General features: G+C 44.5%; 1 protein-coding gene across 1 annotated transcript in view; it reads right to left on the bottom strand.

Annotated features, from left to right (window-relative positions):
* PASK (PAS domain containing serine/threonine kinase) overlaps positions 1-3728 on the bottom strand; it is a 58831-nt gene extending 55103 nt beyond the window's left edge. Inside the window, exon 1 of the mRNA XM_063442413.1 lies at positions 3682-3728. The gene's annotated coding sequence lies outside the window, so the exon portion shown is untranslated. The remainder of the gene's footprint in view (positions 1-3681) is intronic.
* Positions 3729-18233: the final 14505 nt, after the last annotated feature.

Genomic DNA, 18233 nt, shown 5'->3' on the forward strand with positions numbered 1-18233 from the left:
GTTCTAAGTTGATCTAACCACCATATTTTTATTATTACTATTATTATTTTTATTCATTTAGAACAGAGATAAAAGCAATATAGTGGCAAGTTTCAGTTTTACAGAACCAACATGAGATACATTTTGTAACTTCAGCATAGGTAAAACCTAACATTACTATGATCATTCACTAAACTCTTGATTTTCGCAAATCCAAAATGGAAAAACTCCAAAAAAATAGCTGATCTGTAAAACTTCTCCAACTCAGCCTTAGTCACGAATGGCTATTTTGTCTCAATTTTGCCATTTGTGTTTAATTCACCAAATGGGGGGGGGTTTAGTGAATAACTCTGTATGTGGGTTTTGTTTTTCAGTTTTCGAAGAAAAGGAAAATGATAAAATAAAAGGGATGAAGACAAGACAACAAACATGTTACAATTTCTTTTCCTGGTCGTAACATTGATAAAAAGCTTGTTTTTTATTTATTTATTGATATTTTTTTTTTTAAACACTAAGTGGGCGGAACCAACACCTGCACGAGCTGGACGCACATTGAGGCAGCTCCGCACACTTACCCTGTTCTCATCAGCTAAAGCCCAGTACCAGCAACGTGATCAAGCGCATAAAGGCACTAGCCAGCTACCCAACATTATGGAGGAAAAGTCCAAGAAGCAGTGAGCGGATCCGGGCATGGGATCCAGAGATATCAGGGTCCTCCTCCGCACGACCCCGCAGCCGGAATCAACCAAGATGGCACCCGCTGAGGCCTACACCGTGATGTCCTCTGATGAGGATAGTGATGCAGCTGATATCATCCCTCCCCCTAAAGCAAGCACGGTAACTCTGATAACTGCTAAACTGGATGACTCTGCCCCATCCACCAAAGCAGACATTGAGGCTTTAATGGCAGAAATTAAAACTATGTTTAAATGCAGATATGGCTCCGGTTAGGGAGGCAATTAAAACTCTAACTAATAGAATGCAGGGTATGGAGGAAGGCATGGAGGGCACCAAACGAGCACAAACGGCTACTGACACCGCCATAGGTGCACTGCAAATACAAATGTGCGGAACAACAGGCGCAAATAGCCTTCATGGAGGACAAGGCAGAGCACAGCACCTGAAAATCCAGGGAGTACCATAAACAATCTCAGGTGCGGAACTCCCCCACTGATTTCCACTCTGCTGATGCCGAAGCAGGCAAAACAAATGCCCATGGGATTTCGCCTCACAAAAGGCACCCAGCGCAGCCCAACATGCACCCAGGGATGTTCTGATGAAGCTAATGCGGGAATCTGACCGTGGAGTACTTATGGGGGCCGTGAGAGGCTCTCCTTTGGTGACGTTCGAAGGGGCACAGCTAGCATTCTTTTTGGACTTCCCAAGGCATACCCTGGTATGGCAAAGATCCCTCAAGCAAGTAACCCAACTACTACAGAAACATTCCATACCTTACAAGTGGTGACCATGCTGACTAATAGTTGACAAGGCCAGCAAGACACATCAGATGGCGCACCTCTTCGAAGCATCAACTTTCTTCCAGGCCCTAGGAATAGCGGAGAACATTCCGGCAGCTGATCGCCCATCGTGGAATTTTGCGGGAGTCACCCCGTTCATACCCAGAAGGGGACTGCTTGACACGCACACCCTATCCACCTGAAGTTCGGGGCGGCAGGCAATTATGTCTACTTTATGCAATGTGCCCATATGCTGCACTGTTTACTTTTGTTATTTATTAATGACCACACTGTTTACACCCTGGATCCATAAGACACTGATTTGGCCAGTTGTTAAAGGACCACTCTAGGCACCCAGACCACTTCAGCTTAATGAAGTGGTCTGGGTGCCAGGTCCAGCTAGGGTTAACCCATTTTTTTTATAAACATAGCAGTTTCAGAGACACTGCTATGTTTATAAATTGGTTAAGCCTTCCCCCAAATCCTCTAGTGGCTGTCTCATTGACAGCCGCTAGAGGCGCTTGCGTGATTCTCACTGTGAAAATCACAGTGAGAGCACGCAAGCGTCCATAGGAAAACATTGTAAATGCTTTCCTATGCGACCGGCTGAATGCGCGCAGCTCTTGCCGCGCATTCAGCCGACGGGGCGGAGAGGAGGCGGAGAGGAGGAGGAGAGCTCCCCGCCCAGCGCTGGAAAAAGGTAAGAGGATAGATAATAAAATGGATATTTGTATCTACATACCCCCTTTCCCCTTTCCAGAGCCGGGCGGGAAGGGGACCCTGAGGGTGGGGGCACCCTCAGGGCACTATAGTGCCAGGAAAAAGAGTATGTTTTCCTGGCACTATAGTGGTCCTTTAAGTCCTTTCCCAACCCTTAACCCCTTAAGGACACATGACATGTGAGACATGTCATGATTCCCTTTTATTCCAGGAGTTTGGTCCTTAAGGGGTTAATCTAACATGCAAGAAAACGGTGATGCACACGCACGAGCAAAGTACTGCACGCTCGGCTACTATACCGGCCTTCTGGATAGGTATTCATACTTATGTCTAACTCCTCTAGCTATAGAAGGCACCTACGCTCACCTCCTACCCCATACATGCCTTATATTAGCCAGAGTTTAAGAGCGCACCTATGATAAGTTCCAAGGCGCGAAGTCCACTACCTGCACCCCTCTAAATATAGCTTGCTTTACCTCACCTACATGTGTGGGGGTGAAAAAATGAGTTGATCCCAGCTTTGTGCTATCAATGCCAATGTTTCCAGCATGTACTTCTCTGATTCGCATGTCATGTTATATGTTACGCTATAACTCGTTAAAATAAAGTAATTAAAAATAAATAAAAAATTTTTAAAAAAGCAGCTCAGAAATGTAACAATAACTACCAGATAAAATGTGAAATTAGCTCAATTCACATGATGTACTAAACCTTCTGTAAACTAATAGATGACTACACTGCTCCAAAGATACTATCATCCTTTATGGATCTCTGCCAATCTCCAGGGTACTTTCCATCTGCCACCGATCACTTAATGCATTTCACATATGTGATGGCTAAACACCGGCTCCATAAATGCTGCAAATTACACCTCCCATGGTGCTCAGCCAGAGCTATGCCCGATTGCTGCCACTGAAAAAAAGGCTATCCAGCACACCAAGAGTGCCCCAGGTTAGACAGCAGATGAACGCTAACAGGGATATGCACTAAAGTGAACTGCAAGAGATTTCAAAGTATATTTTAAATTTAAAGAGGAATGTACAAACGTGTATTCCTGACATTATAGGTTTAATATAGCCGTTTAGGCTCCCGGCCCCTCTTGTAAAATACAAAAAAAAAAAGGCAGTGTTTACATTAAAAAGCCTGAAGGGACATGTTATAGACACCAGAACAACTACATTAAGCTGTTATTATTCTGGTGGCTATAGGGTCCCTTTAAGGCCAAAAGAGGCAGACTATAAACAGAAACAGATTGTGGGGTGGGTAAAATTTCAGGTATTTCAGCCTAAAATGTGTAACTCTGAATCCCCACTTTATTGAATAGCACTGAGAGCAGTGTATAGTGCAGTGCACTATAAGCACAGCATTGTTCTGGGTCTGACACACAAAGAGTCATCACACCCTCCATCAATGCACACACACAGCGCTCTAACTGCCCCCCATGGATGGTAATAAACAAGCACAACCCCCCTTTAACCAGCAATTATGACTGACCCACCACCACCACCACTGCCCCAACTCACACCTCTTATGTCATCCTTCGCAGAGCTCGGCTACAGTTAGACGGAAAAGGCGGAACTGGGAGGTTTGAAAGCGCCGCCCAATCAGAAACCTCGAGACAGGTGACGGGAGGCAGCTTAGCCAATCACGGAGCGGGAGACGGCGCCGTGACAAACCACGCCCCCCACTACTGAAAAAAAGAGCGGGGCAGCGGTTGCCATGGACGCTGTCAACAGTCCAGGGAGGTTGGGATGGATGGACCATTCACATCCACATCCACATCCACATTAATCCCCCCCCAGGCTGCTGCTCACTGAGACTCCTATGGCTACTGTGAATGTCAACACACAAAAAATATGTTGTTGAGATTTTTATGTTTTTACTAATTGCTGTTACACGTTTTATTGTGACAATAAAAAAATATATGTGTCTGGGTGACATTTATTAGTTAACCTGCAGCACATACAATTGCAGTATGCTTATGTTACCAACCCTTTGAATAACAAACCCATTCCTATATCAATTAAGGTTCTGGGTAATTTGCACACTCCAATGTGTTTCTACCTGCTTTAATTGCAATCCTGAATTGTGGGTTTTAATACTGAAAAAAGTGCATCTCTTATAAGTATCAGTAAATTGTTTTTCTATTGTTTTTGTTATTAACAAGTCACCCAAAATCGCTCAGAACAAAGATACACACAGACAACATTCCCACACACAACCCAAAAATGAGGGTGTCCCTCTTTGTCCATATAAAATGTTAGCGGGGGTATGAATAAAATATTGGACAACAATGACAGATCCTGATTCATTTCATTTCTATATGATCTGAGAAAAGTCCAGGAGGACTGAAATGTTGATGTTTATTTGTGCTAAATAAAGTCATTTCTACTTTCCTACTACAGTCTCCAGAGTGCACTCATCTTCATTTATATATATACGTATATATATATATATATATATATATATATATATATATATATATATATATATATATATATATATAAAAATATTATTTTTTTTTTATTTATTTAAAAATGCATAAAATGAAACGTGTAAAATTGTTTGGTTTTACTATACCATGTGCGTACCTTCCAATAATTCCATATACAATTGGACATCCCTAATATGGAACCAATAATCCAGCAATGCTTTTCTTTCAGTGTTCAACTTCTGGAAACATCAGAGAAAAATCCGCAAACCACAAAAAAAATATCCACAAACAGGGCAGTGCAGTGATATCCTTTGTATTTCTAACACTATAGTGTTCAGTACAGTAAGTGGGCAAAATGTTATAACCAAGTGAAGAATCAGGCTGGATAGGATTTATTGTTTGCTAAGTCAAGATAGGTGGTGCCCAAACCCCTTGTGGGTCCCATCATTACAATAGCAATGCACAAAGAAAGTGTGTACACAAACACAGATTAACCTGGTATTGCTGCCCTCAGCAGGATCATGCATAACAAGTGCTGGAAAACTCCAACATACACGCACGATATCCAAATAATCACATGATTGAAACAGGTACACAACCTTAATGCCATGGAGATATTTGTAAACAAACTGAATACAATGGTGTTACTATGCAAGATTTTTAATGTAGCCAAATATTAGATAATGGAGTGTACAAACACCTGAAGGACATTCTTACTGCGATACTGAATCAGAATACCGGTAGTTGGTACCTGTTTACTGATATTTAGGTCATACCGACCTGTACAGTGAAAACATATTGACATACCATATGAATATTGTATTTAAAAGAAGTAGTCCATTTATGGCCTGGATTCTGTAACGAGAGATACATTAACTCTGGTAACTGAATAATATCTCTCTATATCTAAGGGAACATTGTTATTCAGTTAGCAGAGATATGCTCATCCTTTTGATAGAATCTGGTCCTTCGAGACTAATCATGCCTTGCTAGATTTTAAAATGAAGCACTATTATTGTGGACTAGCTGATAATTAATAAGACAGTATGATGTATTTCGTTGCAGTTCCTTTGTTGTGGATATAAATCCAAATTTATCATTCTTGCCCAGTTCAGTTCAAGGTAAACTGTGATAACCCCTACCCTTAGGCTAACCTTTTGATCCAAAATTCCAGCTCTCCAGCCAGCAGTTTAAATGGTTGCTTCATGGACCATGACCACTTCAGTGCCTGGAGAAAGTTGACATTCTTGGTCAATGAATGGCCAATAGGGATCAGCATCCAACTTCTTCAGCTCTGGCATTGCGCCAGGTGGAGACCCAGGTAAGAGGGCAAACTGTTGCAAAACGGTTTGCCCCATCACCAGGAATTGGCACCAAGGTACTCCTGCATCATAACCACTAAAGTGGGCTAAAGTGGTTATAATGTTTGGCTTAAGGTTGTAACAATCCCTTGAAGAACCGTAGTCACTCCAGTCAGTTAAATGTCCCTAATCCCTCCAGATACTAATTTACTGTCCTCCATTCAGGTAACGGGACATTCAGGGTTCCAATTTAACTTTAATGCATTTGATGGGGTTTGGCTTTATAATATGTATTTTTTGCACGCCGGACTCTTTATAGTTATACACAAATAAAATTCTTGTTTTGCAGAATGTTGCACAACAAGCCTGCCTACTAGAAAGACTAGGTAATCTATAAACAGAAAGTGATATCCTATATTATATGCCTCCCTGAGTGTCCACTCCTTCTAAGCATGTTGCTTTGTAGCTCAGATCACTCAGTGCTGTGCACTCACAGCTGAGACACACATACATACAAAGACACATACATACATACATACAGATAGGCACACATACAGAGAGACAGACACACACACACACACATACATACAAACAAACACACACACACACACACACACACATATACAAAATGTTTAAGTCACCCTCCTATTTCCTACCTTTTAGGTGCAGTAGGGTGACTTTCCCTGGGGTTCAGTGGTGGCTCAGGTTGATTTGAGTCAGAGTTCCCACTCTGACTCCCTCCTCTGCTTCCTCCCACGCGGGCTCTGTGTGATAGCTGGGAGGAGTGACCAGGGCAGTCACTTCCTCCCAGCATGTGATGTCATCACAGGGGGCCCGGTCACAGTGTTAAAGCGCCGCAGCGCTGACTGGGCCCCCTGAAAATCCATCTCCATCGGGTGGCCCTAACAGCATGGACCACCCGATGGACCTCTTGAACGGCGGTCCTGGCCGATTGCCGCGCGGGTCAGGGCCGCAAAACATGGTGGCTGGTACCCGGTCGCAGGGGTCCGCAGGGCGGCTGGGCCCCCTGGAATGACGGGCCCGGTCGCAGCTGCGACCCCTGATGCCCCTATATGTATGCCACTGCTTACACCTACAAACACAGAATCACACAATGCATCCCTTAAACACACACTCAGAAACACACAATGCATACCTTACACACACACACACACTGCATCTACTAAACACACACTACATAACCTACACAAACTGGAATCTTTATACACTACATTCCATAAGCACAGCCCTTACATCCTCTACAATAACACACAGCACATACCCTACACACATACACTCCACCCCCTTTGAGTGAACTTATGGGTGGGCCCTATAGATGGACTCACAGGCGGGCCTTATGGACAGACTCCAGTTAGGACCCTGGGGGCCCAGGCCTTGAGCTGTATAAGGGGCCCCAACATTTGTGACATATTAGTTTCCTGCTTTTTATCCTACATTTCAGATGCTCATTTAGTGCCTCCTTCTCTGGTGCCATTGTTTCCCCACTTCCCATTTCAGTTCGTATTTCCCAAGGCGCTGTTCTTGGTCCTGTTTTAGTCAACTGTTTAACTTACACACAGCCTCTTTACCACCCTTATTAACACCTTTGGATTTCAGTATCATCTACATGCTGACGATACTCACATTTACAACTCCTTCCTGGACCTATTTCCTGACCTCCTGGAAGGTGTAACAGACTGCCTTTCTTCCATCTCTAACTGGATGTCTTCCAGTTTTCTAAAATTATAAAATAAAATAGTCCACCTCCCTCTCCCTGCATGTCAATGTACCATATTACCCCAACCCCTCCAGCTCAATGCCTTGGAGTTACATTTGACTCAGGTTTAAAGGACCACTATAGGCACCCAGACCACTTCAGCTTAATGAAGTGGTCTGGGTGCCAGGTCCATCTAGGATTATCCCTGCCTGCTGTAAACATAGCAGTTTCAGAGAAACTGCTATGTTTACATTAGGGTTAATCCAGCCTCTAGTGGCTGTCTCATTGACAGCCGCTAGAGGCGCTTCCGCGCTTCTCGCTGTGATTTTCGCAGTGAGAAGACGCCAGCGTCCATAGGAAAGCATTGAGAATGCTATCCTATGAGACTGGCTGAATGCGCGTGCGGCTCTTGCTCCGCATGCGCATTCAGCCGATGACGGAAAAGGAGGAGATTCCCCAGCGTGGAGGGAGCCCGGCGCTGGAAAAAGGTAAGTGTTTAACCCCTTGCTCACCCTAGAGTCCTTTAACCTTTTCTCCTCACTTTCAGCCTGCCTCCATATCCTGTAACTTTCACCTTTAAATATTGCCCACATTTCCCCTTTTCTAAGTCATTTTACAACTTAGGCACTTGCTCATGCATTTATCATTTCCCATCTTGAATATTGCAACTCACTACTCATTGGCCTTCCAAATACCCACATTGCCCCTCGTTTTTAATGAATGCTACCGCCAGGCTGACTCCTACTCCCACACCTCACCCCTTTGCCAATCATTACATTGGCTTCCTGTATCCTTCAGGATGCAATTTAAACTAACACTGACCTGCAAAACCTCTGCTCTCTACATCTCCTCTTTACTCAACAAATATACTACTTTTCCTTCTCTTTGTTCTGCAAGCGACCTTCTCTTTATCTGCCCATCCCGCACTACTAACTGTCATGTCATCTGCAGGATTTTTCAAGAGCTGTTCCTTTCCTATGGAATTCCCTATCCCGTGCATCAGAGTTTCACCTAGTATCCAGTCCTTTATGAAATTACTGAAAACACACGTCTTTAGGAAATCTTACCATCTTCCTGGCTCTTCTCTCATTACAATTACCGTCTTCAGTTCCCTCTCTTCCACAGCCCAGCTCACTCTCTCTCTCATTCCACTGTTCAGTTCTTCAACACATCACTTTCACTAGCTGATTCTGACACAACACATAAATACTACTACTAATGAATAATAAATAATAAATGTGTTTAGAAATCAGTCTGTGTAAATAAGATTCATTGTTCGTGTTACTAATAACAATTTATGGGACTAAAAAGTTATTTAGAAGTCAACAAAGCCCCACCCCTGGCCAGACGCTTACTCACACTGCTAAAATGATAGGAAATCAGTCAGACACTTACCTGACCCTCCGGTCCCATGCCGCAATCTCCTTAACCCCTTAAAGACCAGACTTCTGGAATAAAATGGAATCATGACATGCCACACATGTCATGTGTCCTTAAGGGGTTAAAGAGGTGGGTGTCACACGTCTGAACTCCTTCTGCAATTATCACGTATTTGCCCTGATAGGGGATGCTTCCTTAAGCAAGGGAACCTCCACCAAGATGGACCAATGGATTAACGTTAGTGTCTCTGTTCCTACACTTCCTAGCCAGAGTTAGCAGCGCTGGCTAGTGTGATGTAATTCCAGTAAAATACAAGTTTAGCAGGCTAAGATTGCCACAAGGCATATGTATGTATATGTGTTTGTAGTATCAGTTAGTTAATAACACGTAGCTAAGATACTGTCATCACTGTACTGACCAGGTGCAGGAATGTAAGAACTGGAATTACGCGTCCCTCTCCTTTGTATCAGATGAGCCACGTGGTTAGACCGGATGGATGAGTTTAGACTCTATTTATTAAATAGGTTAAGGGTATGTGTGGGTGTAGTTAATTGTGGGAGGAGCTACAGTGCTATATAAGGAATGTACTCTATGTATTCAGTACTCAGACTTTGCTGTATTTTGGTGACGCTAGTCCCTCTGAGTCCCGATCGGTGATCCAATAAAGAATCTCTTCCTTCCTGAAGAAACCTGTGTCCATCTCTCTGTGCTTGGCTTCCGTCAGTTTCTCCGGTATCATTTGGTGCATTGGCCGGGAAGCTCATCGTTCAACGGTAGCTGAGAGGCAGAGGCGTGAGACGGTCTATCTTTGCCCACGTTCTCTACGGCTGCACCCCTGAACTTCTGCGTGGACCTCCCTTCGTCTCGGCGCCACTGGTCTGTTGTCCAGGAGATCATCGGCCTCTACGTGAGAAGTGCTGGGGTGTCCCCGTCGATGAGTGTGAACTCAGGTTCAGGAACGAGGAGGTAAGATAACTGCTGTTTTAGACGGCAGGACCCGCTAGGGGTATACCGATTGTGCGGTAGGCCCAAAGGGGTTTTTGAATCTGTATCTGCCCCCTCTGTCGGAGGGAAGGAGCGAAGGCGCACCGCTCGATCGAACGCTCTTTAGTCAGACCGTTTGATTTGGTTAGTCAGGCGGGGTCCTGGTGTAAGATAGCCCTAGCCGGACACCGGTGTCTTGTCTAGACTAGCGTTCTAGGGTGTATATTACGTTCGCTAGGTCGGAGGGACCGGGAGACTAAGCGGCGCCTGTGTAAATTCGGTTCGCTAGTTCTCATCCTATCTGGGCTAAGTGGGAAGGCGTGTAAATTTGGAACCCACTAGACTTTTGATAGTACGACTAAGAGGCGCCTGTGTAAATTCGGATCTCTAGCTCGTTGTATAGTGCGACTAAGAGGCGCCTGTGTAAATTCGGTTCTCTAGCTCGCTATATATGTGGTGATTGGGCAGTGTGGCTAACCAAAACGGGTGTATATAGTTTTAGGTAGTCCATTCAAGGTACTGGCCAATAGTTTAGTTGGGAATTGTAAATGTGTTAACGATTGTTTAGTAAAGTGTATATCTTGTTAGATAGCGCGAGCTCAGCCGTCTAGCGAGAGTGTTAATAGTGTGTTGCTGTATTATAGTGCACGGTACCATAACCCTGTATATTTACTGACATTATATAATAAGTACTAATCATTGTCGTCCATTGCATGTTTAACACCATAACCACTAATAATTGTATTGTGACCTTAACTTGTGCTTTGACCTATGCTAACCGTACTGTAACCGCTATTTGTAAAAGACGATGTTACTGGGGTGTGTTATAGACGGGTAATTCGTATATAGAGAATTATAGCGTGGGTGACTGTGTAGTTACGCCAAAGGGCATAATATTGATTATATAGTGACTGGTGTAACAGCTGTGTGTGTACGGGAATTCCCTGAGTGTTTATTGTTATTGTGTACGTTTCACTTGGTAACCGTACCACGTGGTGCTGTTGCCAGAGGAAACGGGTGTGACTGTTGAATAGTACGCGTGTATAGTATTCGTTGTCGACGACGTTCCATTGTTAAATATGGGTGCGTCGCAGTCAACGATTCCGGATCCCTTAGGATGTATGGTTAAGAATTTTAAAAAGGGATTCAAAGTTTGTGATTTTGGGGTAAAGATGTCTCCTGTACGTTTGGTCACTTTGTGCACTAGGGAGTGGCCTACTTTGGTTGCGGCATGGCCGCCACGTGGCAGTTTGGATCCAACTCTGGTACAGCGCTTACACGTGGCTGTATCGGGTAGGCCTGAACTTTACGGCCAGTTTCCTTATATTGACTGTTGGAGACAGGCCGTAAATGACTCGCCAAAATGGCTCCAGACATGCCACGAGGAGCAGTGTCGCCTCATGGTAGCTAGGACTTGCTCGTCCACTAGGACTGGTGTTAGGCCCATTTTGGACACGCCCCCTGAGTCCGAGATCCCTTTGCCGCCCCCTTACTTTCCGTTAAGAAGAAGTGACGCAAATACAGGAAGTCCTGTAACCCTTCCCTCATTACCCTCATCCACTTCCGCTTCCTCCTCCAGTACAGGATCCACCCCCCCTCGTACTAAATCTCCCCTTCCGGAACCAGAACCCACCCCCATTAGAAACGAATATCCTGATTTGGCGCCACTTCAGACTTCCGGTCAAGCTTCATCTAGCTCGGCCCGAAGTGTTCTATTCACTACCTTTTCCCAAAACCAACCTCCCACATCCCCATACCCTATCTCTCCCCGACCGGAACCCATGACTGACGCTTCCCTACGTAGCCCCATCCAAACCCGACAGTTGACTGGTGCCCAACAATTAAAGCACTATCAGATGCCTCTTCGCTTAAATCCCGGGTCAGCTTATATCGATGCCGCAGGTCAAATGGCACACGCTGACCCTGTCTTCGTATATGTCCCTTTCACCACTACCGACCTTTTAAACTGGAAGACCCATAATTCCTCGTATACTGAGAAACCACAAGCCATGACTGATCTGTTCACCTCAATAGTACAGACGCATAATCCGACATGGGCTGATTGCCAGCAGTTACTAATGACTTTATTTAACAATGAGGAAAGGACAAGAATAAATCAAGCAGCCATTAAAGCATTAGAGGATAGAGCCCGTGCTTTGAACCAAGCCAATCCAGCAGCATGGGCCGCGACACACTATCCCAACACCGATCCCGATTGGAACGTAAATGGTGCTGATATGGTTCAACTCAGAGCCTATAGAGACGCTATAATTGCTGGCATGAAAGCCGGAGGAAAGAAAGCCATTAACATGTCGAAGACAGTTGAGGTGATCCAGAAAAGCGATGAAGCGCCCAGTGTCTTTTATGACCGATTATTGGAGGCATACCGCTTGTATACCCCCTTTAATCCGGAAGACGCAGACAATTCCCGAATGGTTAACTCCGCCTTTGTCAGCCAAGCATACGGAGATATTAAGCGCAAGCTACAAAAGTTAGAAGGGTTTGCAGGTATGTCAATCTCCCAACTAATGGAGGTAGCTAATAAGGTCTATATGAATAGGGAAACAGAAAGCAAGAAAGAGGAGGAGCGCAAGATGCGTAAAAAGGCTGATATGCTAGCGGTAGCGATCTCAGGCGTAGATAAACGGGGCCCAGATAGAGGCAATAATAGATGGAGTAGGGAGCCTTTGAGTAGGGATCAGTGTGCGTATTGCAAGGAAGAAGGGCATTGGAGGAACGAATGTCCGCAAAGAGAGCAGTACGAGAGAGACCAACCCAGGGCAGGCTACGGAAACTTTAGAGGTAGAGCGAGAGGTAGAGGAGGCCCCGGAGGGAGTAATGGTTATAGAGGGAGTAATGGGAACAGAGGAAGTGTTAGGGAAGACAGGTATATTCCAGCAGCGCAAAGGTCCCGCGATAGAGAAGGTAGGGACTTTGTAGGATTGGCTGACACTGTCATGGAGGACTATTGATACCGACCGGGCTCCTTCCCCCTTGGTCGAGCGGAGCCTATGGTCGATGTATCAATAGGGGGGAAAAGGAGTGCGTTCATGATCGACACTGGTGCTGAACATTCAGTGGTGACTAATCTAGTTGCTCCTCCATCTGGAAGGACTATTACTGTGATAGGAGCAACTGGAAGAAGTGCTGAAAGACCGGTTCTTAAAAGTCGACTCTGTACATTGGGAGGCCACGTAGTAAAACACCAATTCCTTTATATGCCTGAATGTCCAGTCCAATTGCTGGGACGTGATATGCTATCCAAATTACAAGCGCAGATTACGTTCCTACCAGATGGAACAACATCTTTAAAGTTTAATGGACCTTCAGGTATTATGACTTTATCCGTACCAAAGGAAGAAGAGTGGCGACTTTATACAGTGTTGACTAGCCAAAACCCTAGGAGTGATGAGACATTGTTTAACATACCAGGAGTTTGGGCAGAGAACAACCCACCAGGACTGGCCCGCAATATTCCACCAATAAAAATTGAACTGAAACATGGGGTTTATCCAGTGAGCCTAAGACAATATCACATTCCGCAGAAGGCTAAGAAGAACATCCAATCCTATCTGGATAAGTTCATACGGTATGGTATCCTAAAATTCTGTACTTCCCCCTGGAACACCCCATTGCTGCCTGTTCAAAAGCCCGGTACAGATGAGTATCGACCTGTACAGGACTTAAGAGCAGTCAATGATGCGGTTGTTGGCATACATCCAGTTGTACCCAATCCATATAACCTGCTTGCTTTAATTCCGGGCGGGGCTACTTACTTCACAGTCTTAGATCTCAAAGATGCCTTCTTTTGCCTCCGAATTGCCGCAGAAAGCCAATGTATTTTCGCTTTCCAATGGGAGAACGCTGTAACGGGCTCAAAACGCCAAATGACTTGGACAAGACTGCCCCAAGGGTTTAAAAATTCACCTACCCTATTTGGTTCAGCCCTAAGTCAAGATCTATTGGATTTCGAGTCCATCCCAGGAGAGTGTGTATTGTTACAATATGTAGATGACTTGTTGATAGCAGCAGTTACAAAAGAAATCTGTCAGCAAGCAACGCACGATCTACTACACATTCTCTGGAAGGCAGGATACAAGGTGTCTAGAAAGAAGGCTCAGTTGTGTTTGCCAACTGTCAAGTATCTGGGATTCCATATCTCTGAAGGTCAAAGGATTATGGGGCCAGAGAGAAAAGAAGCTGTCTGCCAAATACCAATACCCAAGAATAGAAGACAAGTGCGAGAATTCTTGGGGGCAGCAGGCTTCTGTAGGATATGGATTCCCAGCTATGCGATACTAGCAAAACCTCTGTACGCAGCTATCAAAGGTACAGAGCACGACCCCTTCTTATGGACCCAAGAACAGCAAACGGCATTTGAAGATGTGAAGAAGGCTTTGATGAGTGCCCCAGCATTAGGTCTACCTGATCACACACGACCATTCTACTTATATGTACACGAGCAAAGAAGAATGGCTGTGGGAGTATTGACACAGTACTTGGGATCATGGCAAAGACCTGTTGCCTACATGTCTAAGCAACTGGATGCAGTGGCCAGCGGACTTCCACCTTGTCTAAGAGCCGTAGCTGCAGCCGCCCTGCTAGTAGCTGAAGCCGATAAACTCACTCTGGGTCAAGAACTTTATGTACGAGTCCCACATGCAGTACAGACGTTGTTGGATTACAAAGGAAATCATTGGTTTAGTAACAGCCGTATGACCAAGTATCAAGCAATGTTGTGTGAAAACCCAAGAGTGCATTTAGAGACTGTAAACACCTTAAATCCAGCTACCCTTTTGCCACAACCTACTGAAAGTCAACATGATTGTTTGGAAGTAATGGATGAAGTATTTTCAAGTAGACCAGATCTTCGTGATTTTCCCATCCAGAACCCCGATGTTCAATATTACACCGACGGCAGTAGTTATGTGAAAGAAGGGATCCGCTATGCAGGATATGCAGTGACAACAATAGACAAGGTGATAGAAGCTCGGCCACTGGCGAAAGGAACATCAGCACAAAAGGCAGAATTAATAGCACTAACACGAGCGTTACAATTGGCTGAAGGTTTAAGAGTAAATATCTATACGGACTCTAAGTATGCGTTTTTAACCACTCATGCCCACGGAGCTTTGTATAAAGAAAGAGGACTACTGAATTCAGAAGGCAAAGAAATCAAGTACGCAGCCGAAATCCTACAACTATTGGAAGCAGTGTGGGAGCCGAAAGAAGTCGGTATCATACATTGTCGAGCGCATCTGAGAGGAGATGGTGATGTAACCAAGGGAAATCGGATGGCAGATAGTGCAGCTAAGCGTGCTGCTGAATCAGGAAGACAGGAGTATGTGGGGCATATAGCTGCTCTTATACCAACTCCACTGTCCCAATGGACTCCAGTTTATACAGCTCAAGAAGAGGAGTGGTTAAAGACTGAACCGGGAAAGTATTTGGAGAACAAGTGGTATCAGCTAGAAGATGGAAGAATAGTCATACCAGCATCACTAGCGGTAGAAATTGTCCAAAATTATCACAACGGGACACATTCTGGGAGAGACAGTACTGAAGAATCTCTCAGGAAACATTTCTACATACCAAGATTGTCCAACTTGACTCAGGCCATTGTACGCAGATGTGTAACGTGTGCTAAGAATAATGCAAGACAAGGACCAGTAAAGCCACCAGGAGTCCAGTTTATGGGGGGACTCCCCATGTCCGATCTACAAATAGACTTTACAGTAATGCCTAAATCGGGTGGACATCGTTACCTGTTGGTAATTGTGTGCACCTATTCAGGCTGGGTAGAAGCATGTCCTACTCGTACAGAGAAAGCAGGAGAAGTTGTAAGATTCCTGCTACGAGAAATAATACCCCGATATGGACTACCCTGTTCTATAGGATCGGACAATGGTCCAGCTTTTGTTCATCAGTGCCTACAACAACTGACTCATATGCTTGGTATAAAGTGGAGGCTTCATACTGCATATAGACCCCAGAGTTCTGGTAAGGTAGAGAGAATGAATAGAACTATAAAGAACCAGTTGGCTAAAATGTGTCAGGAAACCCAACTTAAGTGGAACGTTCTCTTACCCATAGCTTTATTGCGAATCCGCAGTACCCCTACCAGAAGGATGGGCCTCTCTCCTTTTGAAATCATGTATGGGCGACCACCTCCCGTACTTGGTAACTTAAGGGGGGACTTGAGTCAGTTGGGAGAAGGAATTACCCGGCAGCAGGTTGTAGAGTTGGGTAAGACTATGGAGGAGGTACAGAAATGGGTACAAGATAGATTACCTGTGAATATTTATCCCCCTGTTCATAGTTATCATCCAGGAGATCAAGTGTGGATTAAAGAGTGGAATAATGTACCGTTAGGGCCCAAGTGGAGAGGTCCTTATGTTGTTCTTTTGTCTACCCCTACAGCGATAAAAGTAGCCGAAGTAACTCCGTGGATACATCACTCCAGGGTTAAACCAGCAGCAGTCGATTCTTGGCAAATTACAGCAGATCCAGAGAATCCCTGCAGGATCCGGTTGAAACGCACTACTCAGTCGGAGTAACGAGGAATTATTGTGGATTACAAATTTTATTGTTACAGGTGTGAGTGAGAAGGCCATAATAAAGCCTGTCCGCTTACCATCACATAGTGTATAAGCCAGGAAAGTCTCGAAGGGACACCTGTGAAGACGAGCAGAACTCCATTCCCTGCAGCCCTCACATCCTGGAAGCTGAGGTTCCATCGCACGGACGAAGACTGAGGATGACGGCGAAAGATGTGCTTTTGATTGTGTTTATTTATATGTGTTTTTATATTCAGGAAGGTAGAGGTACCGACACTCCTAGCTGTGAGGTATGCATTAAGACTACGAGAACAGGTAACCATATTTCCCAAACCCTAATTTGGCATTCACAATACGAATGTAAAGGAGAGGTATCAAGATGTAGATACCTAAATATAGACTATAGTGTGTGCCATTTAGGAGTAGGAGAACCTAAGTGCTTCAGTCCGGAGTATCAACCTCGTACAATTTGGTTGACTCTCAGGAATGGAGATCCTCAGGGGACCCTAATTAATAAAACGGTGTTAGAATCCGTACATTCTTCGGGTGTTCTGCTATTTGATGCGTGTAAAGCGATATCGAGTGGTAGAAAGCCGTGGAATGTATGTGGGGATCTTAGATGGGAGAGGACGTATGGGTCTAATGATAAATATATTTGTCCCAGTAGCAAAAATAAATATGTAAGTCCTAGATGCCCAAATAGAGATTATAACTTTTGCCCATATTGGTCTTGTGTGGGGTGGGCGACTTGGGGACAGACAGTAGATAAAGACATGATAGTGACTAAGTTGCCGACTAGCCCTTATTGTAAGTCTATGGAATGCAACCCAGTCCATATACTTATTAATAACCCCGACAAGTTCCTAGATAAGTATGGAAATTTATTTGGGTTTCAGATATACGGGACGGGTTTAGATCCTGGGACATTATTGTTTATAGGAATAGAGACTGATACGGTATCCTCCCAGACTCATCAAGTATACCATTCCTTTTATGAAGAGATGAGTATAGATAATAAGATCCCCCATAACGCTAAAAACCTGTTCATTGACCTAGCTGAAAGTATTGCCGGTAGTCTTAATGTTACCAACTGCTATGTGTGTGGAGGTACTAACATGGGAGACCAATGGCCTTGGGAAGCAAAGGAGGTAATGTCCGGTTCTGAGGCAGTTGACCAACTAATATCTACACAAGCCGATTATCATTTGAGTGTTAGAGGTAAATCTGAGTGGAGATTAAAGACCTCCATCATAGGTTATGTTTGCATAGCAAGGAAAGGAATAATGTATAACACTTCTGTAGGAGAATTAACTTGTCTAGGGCAAAAAGCTTATGATGATGATACAAAGAATACAACTTGGTGGTCGGCTTCAAATGTCTCAGAACCATCTAACCCGTTTGCTAGATATGCCAATTTAAAGGATGTGTGGTTTGATCTATCCATCACATCTACCTGGAGAGCCCCAGCAAATTTGTACTGGATCTGTGGTAAGAAAGCCTATTCGGAGTTGCCACAGGACTGGGAAGGGGCATGTGTGTTGGGTATGCTCAAACCATCCTTCTTCTTGTTACCGATTGAAACAGGTGAGACTTTAGGTGTTAAAGTGTATGATGTGAATCATAGGAAGAAAAGGGGACCCATAGAGATAGGCGCCTGGGAAGATAATGAATGGCCTCCCCAGCGTATTATAGATTATTATGGGC

This window comes from Pelobates fuscus, chromosome 2, assembly GCF_036172605.1.
Source record: "Pelobates fuscus isolate aPelFus1 chromosome 2, aPelFus1.pri, whole genome shotgun sequence".
NCBI lineage: Eukaryota > Metazoa > Chordata > Amphibia > Anura > Pelobatidae > Pelobates > Pelobates fuscus.